Raw genomic sequence first — 24,409 nt, 5'->3', positions numbered from 1 at the left:
GCCTGGATGTCTCTAGGGAGCTCAAGTGGAGGCACTGCTGCAAAACATGAGCTGCAATATCAGAATCCGGACCTTTGCTAGTCTGGGGGAATGGAGGCAGGCCTTGCAAGACAAGCAAACACAAACAGCTAACAAAGCAAGATAAATATGGGACATAAATATGTGATGGAGCAGGAGGCGGTACCATAAACTTATTTTATTGCCACTTGTCTGCAAAGGCCAACATAACTCACTCCCTTCGCCTCTATCTGTCATTCATGAATAATGAGATTGTCCAAACACATGCCAATAAAAACCTCCTTACGCCCTGCACCGAGATGTGTGGATGCCATCCTGGGTAAGGAAATAAAGGAACAGGGATTTTTAATAATGATCAATCCCCTGCTCTCCATATCCTGAATATCTGATGCAGCATTTACTGATTACTAGCACAGTCTGATCTTTTATGCTAGTTCCCACACAGCTGCTCTCTGACTTAGCCCCTATCTGTCTTAAAAGGTGTTCAGGAGCTCCTTCAGCCGTGATACGGGTAGGGCTGAACCCAGCTCCTCCAGGCAGGGGTCCACCGTGTTTCATAAGCAGCTCACAGCAAGTGCAGCCCGTGCTCTGGGCTGCGCAGGTCTGTACAAAGGCAGTCAGCACGCTGCTGTTACCCAAGCAAGCATCCTGCGGGCTGAATTAGTCTGTCCTGCCTCTTGGCAGGGTTCATGTGGGTTTTGACTTGTCTCGGCTTGCAGCAAGCCATATTTGCAGAGCTAGGTGGTGCCCAGAGGCACGAACAAGGGCTTGACCTGTGCCTACAGCGGCAGCAGGGAATCTGCCTCGGGGTTTTAGAGACGCGTATTGAATAGCTAGCACCTAGTGCCTCGGGTACTGGCAGACGAGAGGTTAATATCTACTACCTTTTTGCTGAACTTCAGCTTCTTCTCACCTGTCCCAGAAAACCTTGAATTTGGGTGATGTCCCTCTCCCCCCCTGCCCTGGCCAGCCACATCCCCACAGCCCTTTCCAGCCCCTGTGTAAGCCAACATCCATCAGGAAACATGACAGGGGAGGTATGTGTGGGACTGACCGTGCCAGAACCAGAGGGGAGGGAGCTGGATCGGGCTTGTGGATACGTAAAGCCATGGAGAGAGGTTTCTGCTGCCTGCGGTGGGGCTGCGCTCCCCGGCCCATCACATGGATGTGTGGGCATGCCAGAGCCCACATCAACGCAGCCTCTGCCTCCCCAAGGGAAAGCCACTTCAGAGACGGGGTGGCCGAGTCCTGCCAAGCAGCCCTCCTAGGAGGCAGCTGGGGTCATGCACTCCCTGCCTCCCCCTCTCTGCCAAAGGACAGAGCCAGAAAAAAGACAGTGAAACAGGGAACATGGGTCAGCAGAGAGAGCCAGAGCCTTTTTCCAGAGCCCACAAGGAAAAAAGTGCCGTAACCCCGTGCACAGGACATTGCTGGGCAGTAGGGTGCGTGCTGGGGGATGCATGGGCAGAGACCTGGTCCCAAGATCTAATCATCTTTCCTCCTGTTACAGGCCAGCATGTCTGTGTTCACAGGGAAAAAGGAAAACAGACAGTTCTTGGTGCCTTCCCATTACCGGGTGACAGCAGCATTTCCCCAGCTTGTAGGGGCTGCATCACCTGATCCCATTGCTGCGCTGCTCCATCTGGGCTGAGAGCTGGAAGCTGTAAATTAAGGTGTCCCGTGGAAGTCATAAGGGGATAAAGCATCCACAGTAAAATTTCTCTGACACGTAGTCACAGCTGAGATATCACTTGATAAATGGCAGCAAAATCCCCAGTGCAAGGCGATGGATTGTCTGTGGCTGCGAGCAGACTGAACTCTGTTGTGGCTGTCAGGGCTTCGGGTCACTTGCCACTTCAGGAGGTGTCTGTGAGGATACATCCAGCCCAGACCCCACTCCACTCTCAGCAGCACAGGGAGCCTTCTCTTGCAGTTGCCTCCAGCTAAGGAGAGCTGACTTTATCATTAAGCCATCAAGCACAGAGGCATGAGTTTTAGTCCCACCTTGGGCACTTTGCTTTTCCCCGCTTCCCTGTCCATGTAGGCAAAAAAGAAATAGGTAGTTGTCTCGTCTATCTAGGGTGATTTCTCCAAAGCAGAGCCTACAAACAGTGCCAGTCGCAATGGGGACATCAAAATGGTTTAATGTCTCTAGATAGGTGTATAACATATCACAGTGAGTGTTAAAAAACTGGAGATATGGGGACCATGACATCTACACCAGATGCCAGGACATGGGGCACTCACCTTATCAGAATATGTGCCCTAGAACTGTTGGTGTGCCAACATCAGCCCCGAGCTCTGTCGCTTCCCAGTCCCTCAGGATGCGCTGGTTCCCAGGGATGAACTCAAGAGATGCGGGAAAAAGCTTACGTCCCAATTAAAGCCAAGCACCCCAAGGGTTATTTTCAGCATGGTGGGAATGTCCTCCACCTCCTGGGACAATCTCCAGCCAAATCAGGATGTACAGCCACCCTGGAATAAATACTCATCTTCATTTATGGCATGATCATAAATGTTGCAGCAGGAGCTGTACAGAGAAAATAGTCCCAGATATGGCTTGGAAAAAATAGTAAAGGCAGGGCTTTCCATTTCTCTTTGGTTTCCCCAGTTTCCAGGAATTTCAAGAGCTGAGGTGTCTCTAACATATCCCTGTACTCTGCATGCTGAATATCAGCCCTACTAATTATTTGGGCTGCAAGAACTGAGTTTTTCTGGGATGGGACTTCCCAGAACTAAATCACCCTAAAGAATTGCATCTCAAGTCCAAAACCACATGCAGTATCTCAAAAATAAAATACAGGTGCCTGGATTTATCAAGTGGAGTAGATATAAGATTGCGCTTACTTTGTTATCTACCTTGAAATTTTTCAAATAAAATATAAATTGTGGGTTTAGTCAAAGATTTCTAGGGGAATTGTTGGGATTTTAGCAAAGGTTCCTGCTTTCGAGATTTTGTCAGCTCTGTACTGAACAAGACTCACTGGTGGTTCTTGTTGGCGAAGGTAAACAAAACATCACAGAGTCCATTGCTCATGGCACATAGTTTGGTTGGGCATCTCAGCCCTCAGAGTGGGGGAAGGAGCAAGATACAACCCTCCAAAAGCTACCACAGCCCCAAACCTGTCCAGACCTGAGCCCCGAATGTGTGATTTCAAGTAAGCCTTGTCACAGGTAGACTTGTGTTTGCAATGCTGCATAATGATCCATTTCTTTCCCCTCCAGCTTCACGTGCCACACAGAACTCCGTGGCCTCACCCTTAATCCTCCATCTGGGGGACACCAGTGTGTGACACCACCTGGACAGGGAGGTCTCACTAGCAGCCTGCTCTCACCTAGGTGCCATACTGTGTCCCTGACCTCGCCATGTCACCAACACACCCATGTTGCTCTTATCAGACCCAGTGCAGAATTGTCTCATACACTGGGGAGGAGGATTCCTGAGAGTGAGTCCCATTTTTCAGCTCAAGACTTTAGTGCTTAGCAGATGTGTTTGATGAAATAGAGGAACTTATACAAAAACAGTTGCTTCTCACTTAAAACAAAAACAACAAAAAAAGTATGTTTTAACCTCATTTCTGCTTGGAAAAGACATGCTGTGGATCATGCATAACTCAGGCATGCTGGAAAAGCAGTCTGGTCTGCACCAAGGCAGAAAAATATACATTACAACTGAGGGGTTTCCACCTGTATGTCCCTTTCTGCAAGGCCCACCCCCAGAACAGATCACTGTGTTATACGATACAGCCACACAGCCCTCAGAGTTGACATGCTATGGAGATGCTCTAGAGACAGCTTGCACATAACAAAAGGCTGTAATAAACACTACTGCGAGACAATTCCTTTCATTTCAGTAAGATCCTTCTCAAAAGAAAGTGAAAAAAATCCAGAGATGAAGGAAGAAATACCCAGACTAAGATGACATTTGGATCAGGAATTTCAGATTCTGTTTTGCAGGAGCTCTTGGCTGCATTTAGCTTCACCTGTAGATGCACCACCCAACATGGCACATGTCTTTCTGACTGTGCAGCCACCTGGAGAGGGATGAGTTGAAGACTCAGCTGCCCACACAGAGAGTTTCGTTGTCAGAGCAGCCAAAGCGCACAGCAGGGAAGGGAACAGTGCATGCATTTGCTGCACTGGGTGTGCATCCCTACAAGAGACATAACCAGCTCACCCCAAGAGATTCCTTTTGATGACATTTGGATGAGGTCCTATTTTAGGTTCTAGGCTGCATTGTGTGATGCCCAGACGCACAGATGTGCGACCTTTTGAAGAGCATGGAAGTCACTATCTGAGTGCCGTGAGCTGCTAAGCAGTATGTAGGGGCTACAATAAGTTACCAAGCCTCCTCAGTTCTCTTCTTCCCCTCTTCTCGCAGGTTGGGACAAACTTCGTGGAGGACTGAACTGACCGTGTACCTCCACCCTTTAGTCTTCAACTCTCACTATGCCCTTCCCTGCTTAAGGTACCAACCAACAGTGAGAGTACATAATTTAAGCTGGGGCAGGGGTGACATTTCCTAAGCATTCGGACTTTTTGAGATTTGGTATGGATGACAAACTTCATCAGGATGAAGACCTGGGCTTTCTTGTCCACAACCCTAAAAAAGCGTAGGTGGCTTAAAGAGCTACCTTGCTAAGCTCCTTATTTTCTAAGCTAGTCTGAGGGCTGCAACTCTTACACATACCTCAGCTGATGGACAACACCCTCTGGAACCAAAACTAGTTTCTACTGCAGCTGCAGTAAGAGCTGTAGAACCAGGAGTATAGTACTCACATCTCTGGCAGAGGCGACACAGATGTGGAATTGTTAGCAGGCACCAAGAAGGGGTTACAGCACCTCAAGTCCTCAAATAGTCCCCACTGGTGTGACAGACACCTCCTTGGAGAACACCAGTCTGCTTAGGGTGCCAAGATGGGTGAACATCTAAAACAGGGATCGGCTTAGGCACTCAGGCTGGTCTCAGCTGTGCTCTGTAGCAGCCAATCCTGGAGAACTGCATCCCTTTGACAGACATTGAGTTGGACCTGTAATCCAAAAGCTGTCACTGCTACAGAAACTGCTACATGGGGAAACAAGTCACACGGCTGTTACCCTTTAGCACTTTGGCTTTATCTTCACAGTGACTTGCCTTCCTGCTAACGTAGATGAGATCAACGCTGACAAGGAGCATGATGGAGTCTAACAATGTCAGACAGTTGGTGAGCTGCTCTGATGTTTAAACCACCTAGTCTGATTTTTTTTTGGGGGGGGGGGGGGGGGGGGGGCGGGAGGTGGTTTGGGTTGATGCAGAGGACAGGGACAACCCAAAGCAGATGGGAATAAGGGAGACCTGGCAATTTCCAAGAACCTTTACCTATACCTGTATTTTTCCCATGTGTTTATACACATTTAAAGGCTGCAGCCAAAGTGGGAAATTCCTAGAAATGCCGCTTGCCTTCTTAATACCTTGCAAATGCAATTTCTGTCTTCATAATATTTTTGCCTGCCCAGGGTCACTTCAGCAACTGGAGTTCATGAACCTGCACTCAGATATCCCACTGTGGATGCAGGCCTGAGCCCTTGCAATGGCAAAGAAATTGCCCTGTAAGAGTTAAGCCATGCAGACTGGATACCAAAGTTTTTCCTTTGGAACATTAAAAGTGTCCTGAGCTCCTTGATGGGATCTGTCTATCCTACATTAGGTCAAACCCTCCAATGAAGTCAAGGAGTTTCTGTCTTCAGAAGGGGTGACTGTAGTAACCAGCCTTGAAGACACAGTTGCCATTGCCCAGCTGGTGGAAGAGGTTATCAGAGGCAGTCATCTCCAAAGTGTCCATTCAGCAGGGTGTCTCTGAGCTGGGCATCTGAAAAGGCTTCAGTGCTTTCCTTGGTCTTCAGCCACTAAAGAGAAGATCCAGGTTGGTACTACTGTACTGCATTTAGAATTATTTTGATGACTGGCTGCAGTCGGTTTCTAAATAACTGCCCATGAAAGATGTGGCCCTGATCACATCTTGGAGTTATTTCAGTGTTGGCCAGTGGAAGGAGGATTAGAACTGGCCTTGGAAGCACTACTTATCCCTCTTCAGTGTTACTGTGCCAGGTAGCCTTGGTAAACTCACCCAAGACTTCTTCTGCCCCATCTCATTCATAAGATGAAGACTGCACTACTCTGATTTTCCAAGACATGTCCTCTTTCAGTGCTAGGCATTATTACTGTTGATATTTTTCCTCTGTTGTCAGGTAAAACTCTAAAAGGCTACATCTTGGGGAAAGAAGGGACAGTCTGAGGACCCTGTTCTGCTTGGGTTTATAACCTCTTGCATACTCAACAATTGGTGTAATTTAAATAAAAGAGGGGGTTAGAGGAGAATTCCAGCCTAATTACACATTACAATGGTGCTGTGCTGCTTCTGGGAGACCAGCCAGGCATCTGGAAAGAGGTTCAGCTCCCAGCAGGGGGGAGCTGACAGGACAAAGGAGAGAAGGCTGGGGAGCAAGCAGGACAGAAGATACAGCCAGAGGAGGGTGGCCCAGCTTCAACCAGGAAACAGCACCAGGCACCATGGCCAACCTCAGAGATAAATCTGGGTCATAGTGGCTTGACTTGAGGTGCCTTGGGCAGTTCATAGCTGAGCACTTGTCATGGGCCACCTCAGAGGCCTTTTCAAGGAGCCATCCCAACACTGTGCCAAAGAGCTCTGCTCCCTTTGGGCCACTTGGGCCACCTTGCCTGCACCTCATTCACTTCCAAAATGCTGTTAAAATTATCTCCCAGCTTCTCCCCCTTGGACAGATCACCACCCCTTCATGCAGGGATTCCCAGGGCAGAGGTAGGACTACAGGACCACCTTTCTCACATTTCCCCTTACATCCACGAGGCTTCCCTGGCTGAGAGTGGCATCTGGGAATAGTTAGTAGACGCTGAACTCATGTCCCTTGCAGACAAGGGGTGGTCTTCTCTTCCTTGGCATACAAAGCAGCAGAAGAGGGTGCGCTGGCAGCTGCTGCTTGAAAACACTGCTTAAGTGACTGTGAAGAGCCAGATAGACTTCAGCCCTGAAGACTCAAGTGCCCTGTCTAGCCACGGCGTGGGGATGCAGTGAGTGACTGCAGATTCTGTGTGCAGGCTGTCTAAGCATTCTCCAGCCTTGGTTTGGAGGACTCCATCCAGGCTGAATCTCCAGACCCATTCAGACTTGCCAACAAACCGCTGGAACGAGCATGGGGATCTGCTCAGAGAGGAGCCAACCCATTTCACCAGCCTTCAGATGGTAACAATCCTTCCGAGCCCACGAGCCTGCGAGCAGGAGAGGGGAAAGGCTCCAGATTTCATTCTTAATCCTCCAAGTTATTCATCCAGCCCCTGTTCCCCAGCATTAGGAAGGGCAACGTTCCCTTATAAGGCCAAGAAAGAGTGGAGAATATCTGCAGTGCATCCTCACATCTGCGCTCAGCCGAGCCTGGCCAGCGTGTCCCTGTGAATGCAGAGGTCGTAGCTGCCAAGAGCTGCGGAGCAAAATGCCTCCACCCCGCTGTGAAAAGGCAGGCAAGGGGGATAAACAGATACGGGTGGAAACATTGCAAAAGGGATCGCATTAAGCAATGCTGCTTATGGGTTTATGGTAACTGATCTGGGATGTTTTCCCGTGTAAGTCTGGAGCCCGGTGGGAAAAGGCAATTTGCAAATGTGAAAACAACAGTAAGAAAATGCTGCAAGGCCAAGTCCTGGACAAGGAACTAAAATAAGGCATGTAGACCCCCAAAGGACCCAGAAGAAAACCGGTCCTGCTAAATAAGACAAATAAATGTGTGTTCACCTGATGAAATTCTCCAGCATCTTCTTGCCTGATATGAAGGTCAAGGTTTTAAACTCAGGGCTTAGAAGAAAGGAGGGTTCAGACAGGCTCTTCAGGGAAAAAGCAACAAGACCATTGGGAAGATCCTGCTGACATTAGGGCTATAAAGAGGGAGATGTTGCTATATTTCTCTGCTGATGGAGAAATTAATGCTGTTTTGGAGTTCTAAATACCAATACTTGTGCCACCTCCTGCACAAGAGCATGACCTGTCTGAAAGGTTGCCCTGGCATTGTTTGCTTAATGATAAAGTTCTTAACCACATTGATTTCTTCCACATAGATGTCCTACAGATGTTCAACAGATGGGTTTAATTTTTGCAGGACCCTTGCATGCACATGAAGGAGAACTAAGCATGTTTAAAAGTGTAATCCCCAAGTCTGAGAGGCCTCTGGGCTATTCAAAAGTCATTCCATAGCCCTGAAGACGTGGCATGTATTGCACCCATCTAGTGAAACCCAGAGCGGTGTGGCAACATCCAAATCAGCCCCAAGCATTGCCTGGGGTCACACCACCCCGGACCAGAACAGTGTCAGGGTGCATGCTGGTAATGAAAATGTGCTTGGTTATGACCTGCTGGTCACAAAAAAGGGTCTTACCAGGACACACGATGTCCTGCTCTGTCCTCCTGCTACCTTGGCCTTGGCTCTGCAGCCAAAATCCCCAAGGTGATGGTGCAGGGAGGAGCCCATTAGGCACCAGGACAACAAGCTGAGCTTGAAGACACCTTAGGCTTCCTTCCTGCATCCCACCTCTAGCCCTGTCAGAGGATGCTTCAGGCCCAAGGACCAGGCTAGGATCAGAGGTTGCCAAAGTTGGGCTGGGACTGAAGAATGGGAAAGAGGAGGCAGGCACAACCTCATCCTGATTGCCCCAAATTTCTTTCTTCTGATGAACATTTGGATTTGACCTGGGATGAGACAGTGGAGAAGAATGATCTATGTGAATCACTTGTAGCTAGCCAAAATGGAAGCACACAGTTTCAGAGCCTGGCAGTGCTGCTCACAAGCCCCCTCACCAACTCCAGACCCAAGAAGTTATGGATGCTCTGGAAATCAGAGCCTTTCAGCGTCAAGCTCCATATTTAAGGACCTGAACAGAGGCACTCTGATTTTCAAAGATGCCAAGCACCTCTAGTTTCTTTCTCCCCTGATGGCTTTTGTTGCTTCTTTAAAACTATACTTTAAAACACTTTAAAAAAAAAATCCTTTAACATGCAACTAGCATTTGAGGAGCATCCTGTTCCAGAACACAGCTTTACACACCAGAAAATGGTCTGATTTTCAGGAAAGACCTTTCCTCCGTACAGCACTTTCTGCAAGACAGGCATTTTAAAAACATCTTGATTCAATAGTCCTTTTTTTAAAAAAAAAAAAAAAATACCAGGCAGTAACCCATCCAATGTCACCCAGCACTCACAAAAAAAACCCACTGTCTCTGCATCCTAGAGACTACACAGCCCTAGGAAAACCTAAAGCCCTCCTGTCATGATGAAAAATACCCCAGTGCTTTGATTTTCTCCTGAAGATTGTATGAGGAGACATTGCTGGCAGCATACTCTGTGCCTTTCTCCAGGTCAGCCCTGCTCTTGCTATAAACATTTTGCCCCTTTCTACCACATCTGTGGCAAAAACATCCCTGTCCAAACACACGGATGAAAAACTGCTTTCCCCATGTTGAAACAGAGGTGATGGGACAAAGATGCACAGGAAAAGCTGGGTGCTGGCTAATTGGGCTCTATTTATGAGTAGGTAATTAGGTGCAGCTGCAGTACTCCCTGCAGTACTCTCATAGCTGCAACGAGAGACAAAACATGTTCCCATGGCACGGATGTCCCTTAACTGTGCTCCTCTGGGGACCACGTGTCTGGGAACAGTCTTACAGCACCCCTTAAAGGGAATGGAGGAAGGAAAGCAGACTCTGACACAGCAGGCTACATCCAGGTCCCAAGAGTGAGCCAACAAGGGAAGGGAATATCAAGACTGCCTGTATGCTATCACTGCTGTGCAGCTTGGACACCCAGGCTGTTTTTCAGACACCACGTACGGAGCACTTGGCTCTAGCAGTGAATTAAAAGTACCTTTTACTGCCGGTGTCATGATGTTTCTGTGCACTGCAGGTCAGCCTGGAGGTCAAGGGTTTTGTGGTCTCCATCTCCAGAGCATGGCTGGGGTACAGCAAACAGCAGGTAACAACCTTCTGATGGAAAGAACGCTGGGGAGGAAATTACCTTTATTACATGGACACAGACAGGGTGGTTTCCCAACCTCTGGCAGCTTTCTTACCTTTTCTGCCTCCTCTTTGGTGGTGGGGAGACCCGATGTTTGATGTGCTCCCTGCACCCCCTCTGCTGCTGCACCTACTGGGGCAGCGAGTACAAACCCTGTCCCCTTCTCCCTTCACAGGCTCCCACCTCCTGTTTTTAAACCAAATTGCCCCTGGATCCATGAATTCTGTTATAGTTAGAGAAGATGCCAGCAATGCCATTTTGGCATGTCTGTGTTTCTCACATTGAATGATCAAAGCCAACAGCATATCTCAAAGCCAAGGTCCTTTGAGATACCCTCCAAAAATCTACCAGATCCTGAAGTGGAGACACCCCCTATGTTGTACACGTAGTAAATAAGATTTAATTACTCCTTGGGAGGCTCTGGAAATCTCGAAAGGATGAAGCTCCCTTGGGCTGACCCCCTTGCAAACACATATGGAGACAAGTTCCCTGCTTTCCAGACCTTCACTCAACCTTCTGCAGCTGATGGGGTGAAGAGGAGAGAAATGCCTGGAATTAGGAAATGCTCCCCAAAAGTAAGGTGGAAGCGCCCTCTTGTGTCCTCGGAGCAGGCCAAGTGGGTTTCTTCTCTGAAAAGAGCTGGGTGCATCCTCCCCTTCAGACCTTTTGCACAAGTCGGGAACACCATCGCAGCCTAAAGGGCAGAAGATGGAACAGGGAGTTGCATGTGACACCGTAGTCCTGGCAGAAGCTCCATCTCTTGCTGTAAATGCAGTGGGAAAGACCATGCAGAGGTAGCAGGGAAACTGGTGCTCTCCTACCATCAGGAAAGCCAGCCCAGAGCCCACCACACTTCACCCAGGTGTCCTCAGGCAGAGCTGTGGGGAGGAGAATGCCAGATGGAGGAGAGTAGTGAAGGGATTTGGGGAAAAAAAACTGCACAGAAAGTTAAAATTAACTGGAAGTTTAAAAAAATTAAAATGCATACTTTTGCCCTCTGAATCTTTTCCAGAATGGAATGTCGTTGAGAGACTGGCTTAAGACATCTTCCAAGAGAGCTCTTACTCCCTGAACAAGCCAAGGTGCTTCAGTGCTTCCCACTGCCCAGATGTTTTCCTTCTATTTGGCATAGTGCTCTGCTGAGGATGAGGACAGTAGGGAAGTGTATGGTACTGATGGGACTCATCCATGGATAAGGGCTGGGACCAAGGGGCCTCATTCCCGGACACACAGACCTTTGCAGGCAGGACCCTTGAGCCACAACAGAGATGCCATCTCTCAGGGTCTGTCCCCTTTGCTCACTCAGCTGTGGGTGAGGTGCACCAGGGACAGCTGGTGGTGGATGCAGATCTCCATGCACAGGCAGCAGCAAACTCTGAGCAGGTGCTCCAGGACGATCCCCACAGGAATACATCTCTCTGGAATAGACATATTTGGAAATAATAATTCAACAGCCCCCAAACCCCACCATCTTCAATGGGCTGACTTCTTTGGGTGGACAAACTCCCCCAGCGCATGTGTGGGGTACCCTTGGCCATCTCACAGAAGACCCTCTGAAGTCAGGGGAGCAGTGAACCTCAGTCCTTCAGGGTAAAGGGATTACAACAACCTATATGGAGGAAAAATACTGATTATGGAAAATACATAACAAATACTATTTTTAGAGTATTTACCTTTGAAGATGTGAAGATGAGACAGAGAACAGAGTTATAAACAAAGAAATGAAACTCAGAAATGCAAAGAGGTCACAAGCAAGGAGAGGGAAGACCACAGCAGGGGGTTGAGCCTCTGCAGCTGAAGGTTTATTCACACAGCATCTGTCCATGGGTAATCCTGAGTTTGCCGTACAGACAGCAAAAGTATTTGGTTGAGCAGGCAGCAGCATCACAAAACCTACCTCCCCTCTCCAGCACCATGTGAGATCTGGGCTCGCTGACTCCTCTCCATCAACATCCTGCAATTCCAACAGGGTTTTGTCTTGTCAGAGACACCTTAAGCTCCTGAGGGTACATGCCGTACTGCCCCTGCCGACACACTCTTCCATATGTCCCCCCATTGCTACAGACAGGTGACCTCTCTCCTGGTGGGGACGTCCCGGGGGCTCCGTGCGTTTGACAGCTGTGGGATGCATACAGGCAGCCTCTGAATCCTTTAATACACCATTTCTCATGGCCAGAGATCACTTTCTGTACTTTGAGTCAATGGTGGCACCATGAACTGAGAGGTTTCAGGCTGCACAAATATTTCTCTTTACAGGAAAAGAAAGGCTGGACAAGATCTCTTGTTTTTACCTTTTCTGCCTTTCAGGGACTAGCAGAAGCATACCACTGTTAATAATAACAATACTACTACTACTAAATAGATCTCACTCAGATCCCACTTTGGTATGCAAATGTTCCCTCCTTATTTGCATCTTTCCAGAGGATCACAGGGATAGGAAGCCAGATCTATTTCTTAACAGTAGCATCAAGCTGGCAATGTAAAGACCTTCAAGATAAATACGTAGGGCTCAGGAATACAGCTCCTCGGTGAGGACGTGCAGGACTAGAGTACAATAGAACTGATACCCAGCCAGTTCACCTATAGCCTGCAAGCCCTTGCAGCCTGCTGCAATAAACCAGCACATTTCTGCACCTTTCAACCTACAGTTCATTCTGATATCTGATCTTGAAGGTCAAACCAGGCCTGGTGGGGGGAAAAAGAAAAAGAAAAAAAAAAAAAAAAGCTCTTTTTAAGGCTAACAAGAGCAGTTTAGAGTCCTGAGACATGCAAGACTGATGCAATTCTATCCCATTCCCAATCTCCTGGCCCAAACCCCCTTCCCTGCTCCTAACCACACATCAGGAGGGAACTCAGCCCAGGGATGGAGAGGAGGCGATGACAGCTGCCAAGCACCCCAGCCAGCTGGAGAGAGGCTGAAGATGGAGCAGGGCTGTCTGGGCTGGACCCTGGGGAGGTGCTCCACCACCTCCCTGGCACCCTGGGTCCTTATGCAGCCGTTATGCTCCAGATACGATACAGGCCAGACCCCCAGCTGAGAGCGGTGGAGCAACACACATTTTCCTCCGCTGAGAATCCAGGGGCGAGTGAAGCCAGGCTTGCTGCTTGCATACAGCGTGGCTTTCAGCAGCAGTGCAGTGATGCAGGACTTGAGTTGCTTCTTGGCCCCTCGCCCATTCTGCTGAGCCCGCCATGGAGAGCATCTCCCCCTCACCTAGATTTACGCTCGCTCACATTCCCAAGACAGATCTTAACAGATTTCCCACGTATCTGTGGCAAAGCACGGTGTTGGCAGGCAGCAGTGCCGTTCAACAAGCTCCCCCAGAGCTGCTCTGCTGTAGTCCCTTTCCTCTGAACCAACACTTTCAGGTACAAAAGTTCACAGTGTCAAGTGCCTCTAGCGCAGGCATGGAGAAAAAAGACACCCTAATGGTCACCAAACCTTTGCACATCTTTCAAACAACCCCAAGACGTAGTGCAAACTGTGGGCAAGGGTGTATTTGCCAGGGAAAAGAGAGCAGAGATGCTGAGGGGCTGCTGTTGCCTTTCCCCTTTTGCTTTTCCCCTTTCTTTAGCATCAATCAGGACAGTGTGTATTCTCCAGCTCATTAAAAAAGGGGGGGAAAGCAGAAGGTTTTGCCCTGTATTATGGCTGTACCCAGCTCTGATGTATGGCCACAGAGTACAACAGCACAGAACACACACACTGCAGTAGTCTGCACACACACACACACACAAACACACACACAGAGCCCCATGGTGTCTTAGAGGCAGCCAGGAAATATTTCTTCCTCACAATAAATGTATTTTTGCTGGTTTTAATTTTCAGAGCTTCCCAGGGGGGGGAAGAAAAGATATTTTTCAATGAGACACTGAATCCTGAATAATCTGTGGTTTTGCATTTTGCTGGGTGGAAAGAGGGTAGAAGAAACATCCACCTCTGAACATTTTCATAAAACCATCTCAGGCAACCACCCTCTTCAGCAGGGAAAAGCCTGTGAACAAAATAGCATCATCAGCCCCAAAGAATGCTTTAGTGCTGTATGGTCAGAATAAGATGGTTTATACAGTAAAGCCTGAAAAGACCATCTTTCCTTGAGAAATGGCAGCACTTGGGACAAGCAGAACACTCAGGGTGAGGAAAGTCACACAGCTTTTAGCTGCATGGGCTTATTCATATTCCAAAATTAAATGTACCTCTAGTTGTCCCGTCTTTTTTCCTTGCTTGCTTTCCTGCTTTCCTGTTTTCTTTCCATCTTTCATCCCACTCCAGCATTCATTTCTCACTGCCACATAAATGGGCAGTTTCTCTTCTGTGGTAGGTGAAATGAAGAGCTGGGGGATGTGGCTTGCACCCATAGAAAGACGTGGAGGAAATCAGGGGGATTTTGGGGACAGTCCTTTGCTTTTTAGAGCATCTCGGGAAAGCTGGGACATTGCTCCACAGGTACGGCTGTGGCAATGTATCCTGCTCTGGGGGACAAGCCCACGTCCACCTCCTCAGCGTCAGCATGGGAGCTCCATGGTGCAGTCAGTCACATCACTGGGTCCAGCAAGGGTGGATTCAGCTCAGGATTCTCCCAGATGGAGACAACCCTGCGGATGGGCACAGAATCCACCTGGGAACAGGGCAAAGCAGTTTTAAGCAGCAGGATTTTGGGAATAGGAGTCACGTCCTAAAGGGGGGAGCTCACAGCCCGGGGGTTAAGATGCACCACAAGAAGCTGTGAGCATTGAGAGGAGCCTATCTAGGTGCAGCATCTGGCCACGGTGGAGATGAGCCCAGGATGTTTTCATGCAGAGGGGGATGCTGTGATGTGTTACCGGGAGGCTGTCATTGGGTATCGCTCAAGGACTGCTCTGCACCTCGGGGAGGTGGTGGGCTGTGTCTGAGCAATACCCCAAACCAGGACACACAGCCCCACTGCTGTCCCTCAGCTCTGTTCCCTGTGTGTCACAAGGCAGTCAACCCCGGGCAGCAGTTTGGGGCACTTTCTACTCACAAACACCATCAGGTCCTACAGGCTATGCCAAATCAGACCCTGAAACTCTAAACAAAGGCTGTCAGAAGCCTCCTCTCCTTTTGAGTATGTTGGGACAAGTGTTCCACCTTCTCACACTCCAGGGCAAACTTCACCCTCACATACCCTGCGGTGGTGGGGAAGCTAACCTATGGCAATGCTGATGTCCTGAGGGACATCCTAACTCAACTCCAAGATTTGCTGCATTTCATGCCAAGGTCTCTGAGAAAGCTGAGGCCAAGAGGGAGCTGGAGTTGGTCTTGGATGTCCCTACACCCTGAACCCTACAACATTGGCTATCTCGGCTACTCAACCTCCACCTGAACTTGAGACTGTGGAGTCTGAAAAACTTCAACTTTTCAATCTTTTTCTTTCCTTAAGAAAGCCAGAAGCCATCCTAATTCTTGAAGTGGAAGTTACCAGACATCCTGCCATGATATTTCAGCCATCACAAACCTCAGCCACTCCAGAGGTCTCCCAAGAAAAGCCAGTCTCCCAGGCTTTCCACCTTGAATGAAAAAAATCAGAAAAAAGACTTGGCATTCTGCAGCAGGGAGCATGCAAAGGGAGCGTGCATCCACAGAGCCTCTGGCAGCAGTTTTCCCATGCTTGCCCCCATGAACCTGTTTGTGTTTCAGTGCACTGGGATGAAAATCGGAGCTCCACGGTCCCCTGGCGCACTGGCATCCCGGGGCGAGTGCACATGTGAACTCCCTTCCCAGCATGTGCCGATGCCGCAGAAGCTCATTAAAATGGACCGAGTGATGTGCCGGCTGTAAATGCAAAGACAGGTCTTTTCCAATAAGCCCCATTAGTTCCACATGTGCATTTGATAGATAATTTTTTGGTTATTTAACATGAAACCAATAATTATGGAAATGACTGCAAGGATCCAGATACTTTACACAAGAAAAAGACAGAGACTAGAGTGAAAGCAATACCAGAGACTCTGCAGGGATTTTTTCCTCTCCGAAGGCACCCACCTTCGGAGCCCTACCCAGCAGACCAAAGGAAGGAAATCGGCTCTGCCAGCATCAGCTCCCTGGAGCCGTACAGTGCCTTCAGCTACAGGATTAAATATTTACTATGCAACCACATACACAACCCTGAGGCTGCACAGGCAAACAGCTCTCCTTACCCCAAAAAGATGGGGAGAACATGCTGGAGAGAGTGCAAACTCTGGCTCTTTACTGCTTGTAACTAGTTTGCTGGAAATTCCTTGACAGTGGATCAAATCTGGAGAAGACACATAACACAACCAGTATTTTTTGGAAAAAAAAAAACCCAAACATTTATGCATCAGTCTGTTTGTAACAAATAGCAGATCTCTGTTCACACCCAAATTGATTTATTGCCTCTCGTGCACCATCCACCATCCCCGCACACAGCCATCTGACAAGCAGGGCACTAATGTGCGTGCAGCAACGCAACACAGGCTACGCACATAGAGGGGAAAAAAGAGGAGCGTGCACGTTTTTAGTGGGACTAGAGCTATCAAAACATTATACAACTGCAAAAAAAAAAAAAAAGAAGGGGAAAAAAAAATAAATAGAGGTGGTTACGTAAACTGCTGTCCCTGTCTGGTCAGCACAAATCTCATGTGGGCTTAGGTCAGTCAGTTTGACACAGCTAGAAATAATTGTCTGTGTTAACCATTAGTAGCTCCCAGTTCAAAGTCCCCTGCTGGCTGCCTCTGTCCCCTGCCCGTGCCCCCCCTGCCTGGCTCACATGCTGCCTGCCTGCTGCCTGCTGGCCAGAGGAGATGCAGGCAGCACTGCCCACCCCTGCCCGCGTTCATGCTGGAGATCTCAGCGCCCTGGCAGTGGATGAGACACCAAACTGCAACTTCCAGCCTGGATACCCCTGGATGTTCTGGCCCGGCTGGCCAAACCAAGTGCCCCTGGTGTCCCCACAGGGTGTCTGACCATAGCAAACATGAACAAACAGCAGACCTTATCGTTCCTAGTGTGGTGGTCAGGAGATGACCTGGGCAGGCAATAAAGCTTCATAGTGCTTGGAATAAAACTCCAGCCCCTACCCTGGAGAAGGTCCACGTTGCAATCACAGGACAAGGAAGGGTGGATGGCTCTAACAGGTAAAGTTGTGATCCAACAGAGAAGCATGCCACTTTGCTGCCTAAGCCCATGGAAGTATCTGGAGGACTTTCTAGCTCCCTTCTCATTTTCTGCAGGGAAATTCCCATTGCTTGAGGGAAAAGAGTGTGAACTGGCTGTTTATCACAATAAGAACGCAGGAAGCCTGGCTACTTAAAACCTCTCAGCTATCTTCTTTCCCAAGGTAAGACCCCACAGAGGTGTCATCAGGATGGAGGCACATGTAACGTGGTTGCTCCCACCTTTCTGCAGGAAACAGCAGGAAACACGCTGGCTGCTCTTTCTACCTTGGCATACTAGGCCACCACATTTTATTTAGAGCTAAGGATATCTGGAAAGGCCCTTCCAGGAGCACAGTCGGTGCTTTGCTGTTTGCTCCCCTTGGAGAACAGAGGCAGGGCAGCCAAAAGAAAATCTGTGTCCCAAACAGGACAACAGTTGCTTGGGCTGGTGACTGGAAAGAGCATTTGGGAGCCAAAGAGCTCCCTTGCAGCACCTCTTCACCCCATCTATTCCACCCAGGGAAACTGCTGAAGCTCAAAAATCACATTCCATCGAAACTCCCAGTTTCTACAAGAGACTTCTCCCAACTTTTCACAAGGCAAGACGCAAACCCCAAGAATCTTCAAGAGAAATTATTTCCCTTCCTTGGTTGTGGGAAGAAAAGGTGTTTTGGGGAGTGATGCATCCAGTCCCTCCACCTTCTAACTAGTCCCCCACTGCCAGGACGGGTACCTGGAGGCAAGGCAACCTGATTCAGCCACCTTTCTAAGCAAACCCGTAGAACTACTTACAGCAGCATGCAAACAATGCAACAAGAGGAGAACCGGGGAATAGGACTTTAGGGATTTTGTCCTGGACAGCAGGGACTGAGGTGGGCAGATGGGGCAGCTCAGCAGTGTGCAGGTGTGTGTAACAATAACCCATTTCTCTCTTTCAGGACTGGGACTTACCTCTTCTTCCTAGCTCACAGAAACTGCTTGGCATGAACAATTTGTTCCCATCTTCCCACAGATGCTCGCCAACAGAGCAGACCCGGTGCACTAATAGTGAAGACCATAACCACTGTGAGCTGAGCAAGGCCCCTAGCAGAGACAGTAGCTGAAGAACCAGCCTAAGGCACTGTAATGCTGACAAAAAACAGCTTCAAAACACACTTTATCTAGCGAGTGTGCCTTAGAGCTATGCAGAGGATTGGTTCATGCAGCCTTTTAATGGAGAGAGGAGCTGGATAGCTGGGTAGTCCCCAGAATAATTCACGGGGCTTTTAGCAGCCTCTCTTACTTGCTGTTGGATGGACTGTAATCTCCGTTGTTTCATTCTGTCAGCCAAACCCTTCTCCTCTAAATTAAATAACTAACAAGGATGCATCCCAGTTTCAGAGCCTTGTTTTGCCCCTGCGACTGAAAGCCTTCTAGCCTCCATCAGATTTGTCTCTTGATAGACTAGCAGGTACTGAAGTCACTGGTATTTTCCCATTACCATGCAGAGCATCCTGCACAGTCCTCCCAGAACTGAATCTTCCTCAATGGGGAACATCCAGCAGGTCAGGGAGACCCTGGGAGCACAGAAGGGTGAAGGGTTCAAGTCTGGCCCAAATCTGAGCATGCACAAAGCCGGGATTGTGCTCTAGGCTGGTTCTTAGGAACTGCTGCAATTAACACGACTGATAGCACCAGAAGAGTCTACCATATGAAATGAGACTCACTGTACCCACAGGACAGAGAATTAAAATCATTAATGTTTCTCGGTTGGTCTAGATGATGAAGTAAAAGCTCGATGAAAAGGGTTTGTCTCAGGAAGAGCTGAATAAGAACACACAGAGAAACGCAAGTTAGTATTTCATAAAATAACAACAGGAACATTCTGTTTATCCAGATCTCTGCTTTGCCCTAACTCACTCGCTCCTCACCTCAAAGGTTTCTTGCTCAGCTTAGGCATTTCTGGGTAAATGATTTCCCAGCTGTTGATGTCGAACACAGCCCTTCTTGTTCATTATAAAGCAACACACTGTCATCTGCTCTTACTCGTGCACTGGCTTTGTCGCTTGGTCAACTTTCCAGCATGCACAGAATAAATCCCCACAAAGAACTTCACAGAAACCCAGTTGTTGTTAGGTGCAAAAGCAGCTCTGCGTGGCCGTGATGCATTTTGAGAGGGCTAAGAGGTTAACTTTGCCCAAATCTGGCTTTAATTAGGCTTAGATGTTGCCTAAATTGAGTTGCTGACACCCCTGGGAGATGCTGTCTCCTGCAGCTTATACAAAACCTCCCCAGCAAAGCCACAAGCAGAGGGGACCACAGGCTGAGCTGAAAAAAACTTGCGGGTTTGGAGGATGAGTATGTGACCTGTGCCAGAAGCATGCATTTAAATATCCCCATGCAGGGGACGTCATTTCTGCTCCACTTGAGCCAAGGTGGGGGGATGGATTCTGGCGGATTTCCACCTATATCAGAATCCAGCTTTGGGTCTAGATGGCTATTGGTGTCCCAGCTGGGATCTGACCTTTCCCAGTGTTGTTATGGGGAAGCATGGGACCTCAACAACTGGTGACAGGCTGGCAGGAGCAGGGAGGAGGCTCTCTCTCCTCTGCTCTTCAGTGCCAGCTCTCCGATTCACAGCATCCCCATTTGCACATCAGCATTTAATATTTAATTGCAGCTTTGCCAAGGGACTTTGCCTCCTGCCTTGTAAAGAAGGTGGAGAAGAAGCAGTCAGAAGCGTGGCACTGAGGAGCCCCAAGGAGACTATCAAATGGCAGATTTTGGGTGGAGGAAAGCGCTCTAACATGTAAGTGATTTTACACAGAAACCCTCCCGGATCACAGAAGATGGAATGAATTAATATTAGAGAAATCCTGTAAACCCTTAGCAACTGGGGGGTGCTGTGCTGATTGTGGGAACTGTTGAGGGTGGGCTGAGAAGTGTACTTCCATCGACTGCCTGCACTGTATTTAAGGAAAAGGGGGGATACAAATGGAAAATCAGGGATCGCTTCCCTCCTAACAGGCTCGTTCTGCCGCAGAGTAAATCCCTTGAGGGCTCTTCACCTGGAATTGTTTAGTGTTCGACACCACTGCAAAAATGGGAAACAACCCCTGGATTGTGGGAGGTGGGAGCCTGTGATCTAGCAAATCCATCGCTTCTCTAACATCATGGGAAATGACCTGGAAGACACACACAAAAAAAAAACCAAAAAAACAAAAAAACAAACCACACACACACAAAAAAAGAAATTTCTAAAGCAAATAGTGAGAAATATATCTCCTTCTCTCTGGTCTTGATTTCAGATGTCTTTAAGGCATGCCAGGGGAGGCAGAGATTCACAAGCTACTGAATGACACCCCTATTTTCCAGAAAATCTGCCCTTCTGGAGTACATTTGGAAGTGGACACCCAAACACGGGTGGACAATGGCTCTGTGCACAACCTGATCTTCAGGCCAGTGCAACAGAAACTGCTCATGAAACACACTTTGCCAGCAACGTGGCTCTTCAAACAAGTATTTTCAAAATCTAAATACAAGTATCTAATAATCCCATAGTTCAAATGTCTGTGTCAGTAATTAAAAAGCAATTACATATAACTTGTAGGTCCCTAGAGCTCTGTCTAAATTCAGAAGATGAACCTCAGATGACCTAATGTACTTCCAAGTGGCAGATCAGTCATTGCAAACCCAGTGCCTGAGACTTCTGCTGTGCACCTCTGAAGCCTGGAAAACAAGAACATTTTTGGCAGAAGAGGCCAAGAAGTGCTTAATTCTCCAGTTTAGAGCTGGTTCAGGTCTGTGCAAAAATGCAAACAGAAGAAAATTTAAACCAGTGATACATACACAAAATTTCCATGAAATAATTTTTGAATTATTTAAAGCTAATTGTTTTTCAGGTCCTTTCCCTCTCCCTGTCACAGAGATGAACAGGGTGATCTAAGAGAACGAGAAAAGTGGTAGGCATAGGTGGAAAAGACCCATTCCCTGCATCAGGAGTAATTTAATTTAAATTGTCTCTTCTTTAATTCTATTTTATTTCAAAAGTGAATTTATGTGATGAGATTCGCAGTGAAGACAGCATTTGTTCCGCAGTCTTTTACTTATACACCGATCCCATGAGTGGAGATGGATGCACTAACTGTTGGCCTCTTTTCCCTGGATCTTCACATCCAGCACCATAACCTTTGCTCTCTCCTTTCGATGCCAGCAGACAGAGAACATGGAAAAAGCTGAGAAGCTGAGGCCAACTCAGTCCTTTCCTTTTCTGTGCCATTCTCCAAGAAGCAGCACAGAGCACAGACCAGTCCTTCTGAGAAAAGCTGTGTCCGTCTCTGAACTGGTTGCTAGGTGGGTGGTTAATCTATGGTTGCAGTACATCTTAGATCTGGGGGGTTTCCAGGGCAGATGCTCCCTCTTCCACCTCCATAACAAACAAGCCTTCACTTATTAAAGAAAATAAGGTCTTTCCCAAGCACAGCATCCCAACATGTCAGGTCTCAGGTCTCAAGCTAGAGGCAAGCACTTTTCTGCCATAAGTGCTCTTAACTATTATATATTACCAACGCAATATTAAGTCTTGGAAGACAGGTCCTGATTTAAAAGCCAGACACACTCAACAAACTTCCCCACATACAATGACACAGAGGAATTTGCCCTCAACCCCAACGACCGGAGCATTCCCAAATGGATAATTAGAGCTTTTAATCTTGATAGTCTGTAAGGTGCCACAAGGGAAACCAGCAAATGCTGGAGAGATGAGCTGATGAGGAGACAAGAAGGATATCTCATCCCCTTCTGGTTTCTTTCAACTGTCTCTAACCAAAAGGCTCCAGGGAGAGTCAAATTTCAACCCAAGCCCTTCAAGGGCTAATTTCTTTTCTGGTTACAACCCATAACTGAGATCAGACCACAACATTGCCAAGAATGAGAGAAATAAGGTTAGCAACAGAACCCAAAGTACATCGCCTTCAACGTAAGAGTGCCAGAGCAGCTGTCAAGACTGTCTCTTGAACTTCCCCCCAGGACAGTTTAGTTCCCAATATCCCAAACTTGGTCAGTTTTCACTGTAAACAATCATGTATCTGACAGGGTCTTTGGAGAAAGATGAAAGTGCACTTCCCACAGCAAGGAAGAGAAGGAAGGTGGTTTCTTCTGCAAAGGTGTCACTCATCACTGGTGTTATATTAAGTCAGGTACTGACTTGATAAATCCCTTTACATTAGGTTAAAGCTGAATAAATGAACAATGCATTAACTTTCTGGAAAGCCTGACTTCAGCTGCAAGCCACGTATGAGCAAAGTGCAATAATACACAACCTACAGCCAGTATAGCCCCCCAGCGCATCCTCCACCAGTGGGAAGATGAGGTGCTCCAGGGACACATCTGCACGGAGCTTGGGAGGAGCAGGCTTATGCTGGATTGAGCAGCACTGCACTGAAATAATCCATTAGACCTCAAACCAGTCCTCTTTGGGGGATTTTTCACACCACTCTTCAAGATTGCTTGTGAAGTCTATTGGGATTGATATTTTCCAGAGGGTAGGGGAAGGCAGAGAGCCTGTCTACTATATGGAAAGATACATTTAAGCTAAAAGGGAATTAAAGTGTCATTTCCTGTGATCCCTGCAGGTACCAGAGCATCCTGGACTGTGAAGGCAGCTCTAAGGAAGAACATCCCAAGGTGAGATCCAAAGACTCAGACCAGGTGGGACAGAACATGTTCTAACAACATAACACTCCAGTTCTGGGCAATTAGAGACAAGCAAAAGCCTAGCTTTTTTTTTTTTGCAGGGGGGGTGTTTGCAATATCTGGTGCTGTTCTGAGGACATCTCAGAGCAGGTCAGATCCAATTCCCTTTTAGTATGTGCAGATGGACTGACACATATAAGGTGCTCCAGGATGGAATGGAAGCTTCATGTACAACATTCAGATTGCAGTGAATAAATTGTAGGGGCATAGACTAATGGAAGGCCATCAAGAGGTGTAGGACCTGGCAGAGGATTTAGTACTGGTTAGAAAGCAAGGGAAGCATCCAGCCTGAGGCAAAGGCACACTGAGTCATTAAGGTACTCAGACAGACACGATGGGTGACAGATATGACACTGAGACACATCTGCCCTCCTACACCAGCAACTGGAGGTTTTTGAGGTTACTCTTGTGTCTCAAATGACACTAAGTACCTACCAGAGATGGTAGGTCCCGACTGTCATTTCTGTTGTTCTACCCTAGGGTGCAGAAATTGCTTTCTTGGCACTTTTGACTAACTTAAACATCAAGTTCACAAGTGGATTTTGCTCACAGGTGCATTTACACATTTGCATTTCAGCATCTTAAACTGAATTCCCTCCAAACGAGAAGCTATGGCTACTCGTCTCACATCATGGCAAAGGTGCACCTTCCACCTATCAGTGGCCGTCATTTCATATTTTGTTTGCAAATTCATTGGCATAAGGCACAGTTCTCGGCTCTGTGTTTGTGTGTTGGGTGCTGCTTTATTATAAGGGCCTCTTACAACCTGCAATAACAATGATGAAGTCAGACACTGGAAGCCAGATACTCTGGACTTCATCCCATTTCTCTGCAGAAGACAGGGTTGATTCCCACAGACTAGAAAAAGCTGAACGGCACCTCATTAAATATAAGCAGAATCTGAAAATATTTATTCCTAGTCCAGGTTTTTAAGGTGAAACTGGAGGTTTCCTATGGAATGATAGTGGCAGGGGTTTTCCTGACTGTTTGAAAACACAATTTCCTAGGTGAAGAGGATGGAGGTGGGGATAAAACAATGATCCAAGAGGGACAACAACCAGTGGTCATACTTTTTCTACTCTAAGGTTTCCTTGCACGACCATAGACAAATCGGGAGGATGCACAGGAAGCAAGACAGAAACTTCTTCCACAGTTCAAAAAAGGTTAGAGTTTAGATTATGTCCCTGACATTTACTCCAGAGAACATAGAGAAGAAAGTGATGGGACACTCTTTCATCCCAAAAAGTTAGAAGGTCAACAGATATGATGCTTGGAGTAGAAGAGAAGGAAATAAAATTTCAGATGCTTTTTTATTGAAGTCAGATATGAACCTATTTTGATGTTTGTGTTATTTTTAGCTTATGGAGAGAAGATATCTGTCACAGACTAATGTCAGTCCAATGGGGAAAAACTATGCCTTATCTCAAAGCCATATCAGTGATATGTGC

Source organism: Falco rusticolus, chromosome 4 (genome assembly GCF_015220075.1).
Source record: "Falco rusticolus isolate bFalRus1 chromosome 4, bFalRus1.pri, whole genome shotgun sequence".
Taxonomy (NCBI): domain Eukaryota; kingdom Metazoa; phylum Chordata; class Aves; order Falconiformes; family Falconidae; genus Falco; species Falco rusticolus.
This window is presented reverse-complemented; position numbering follows the sequence as displayed.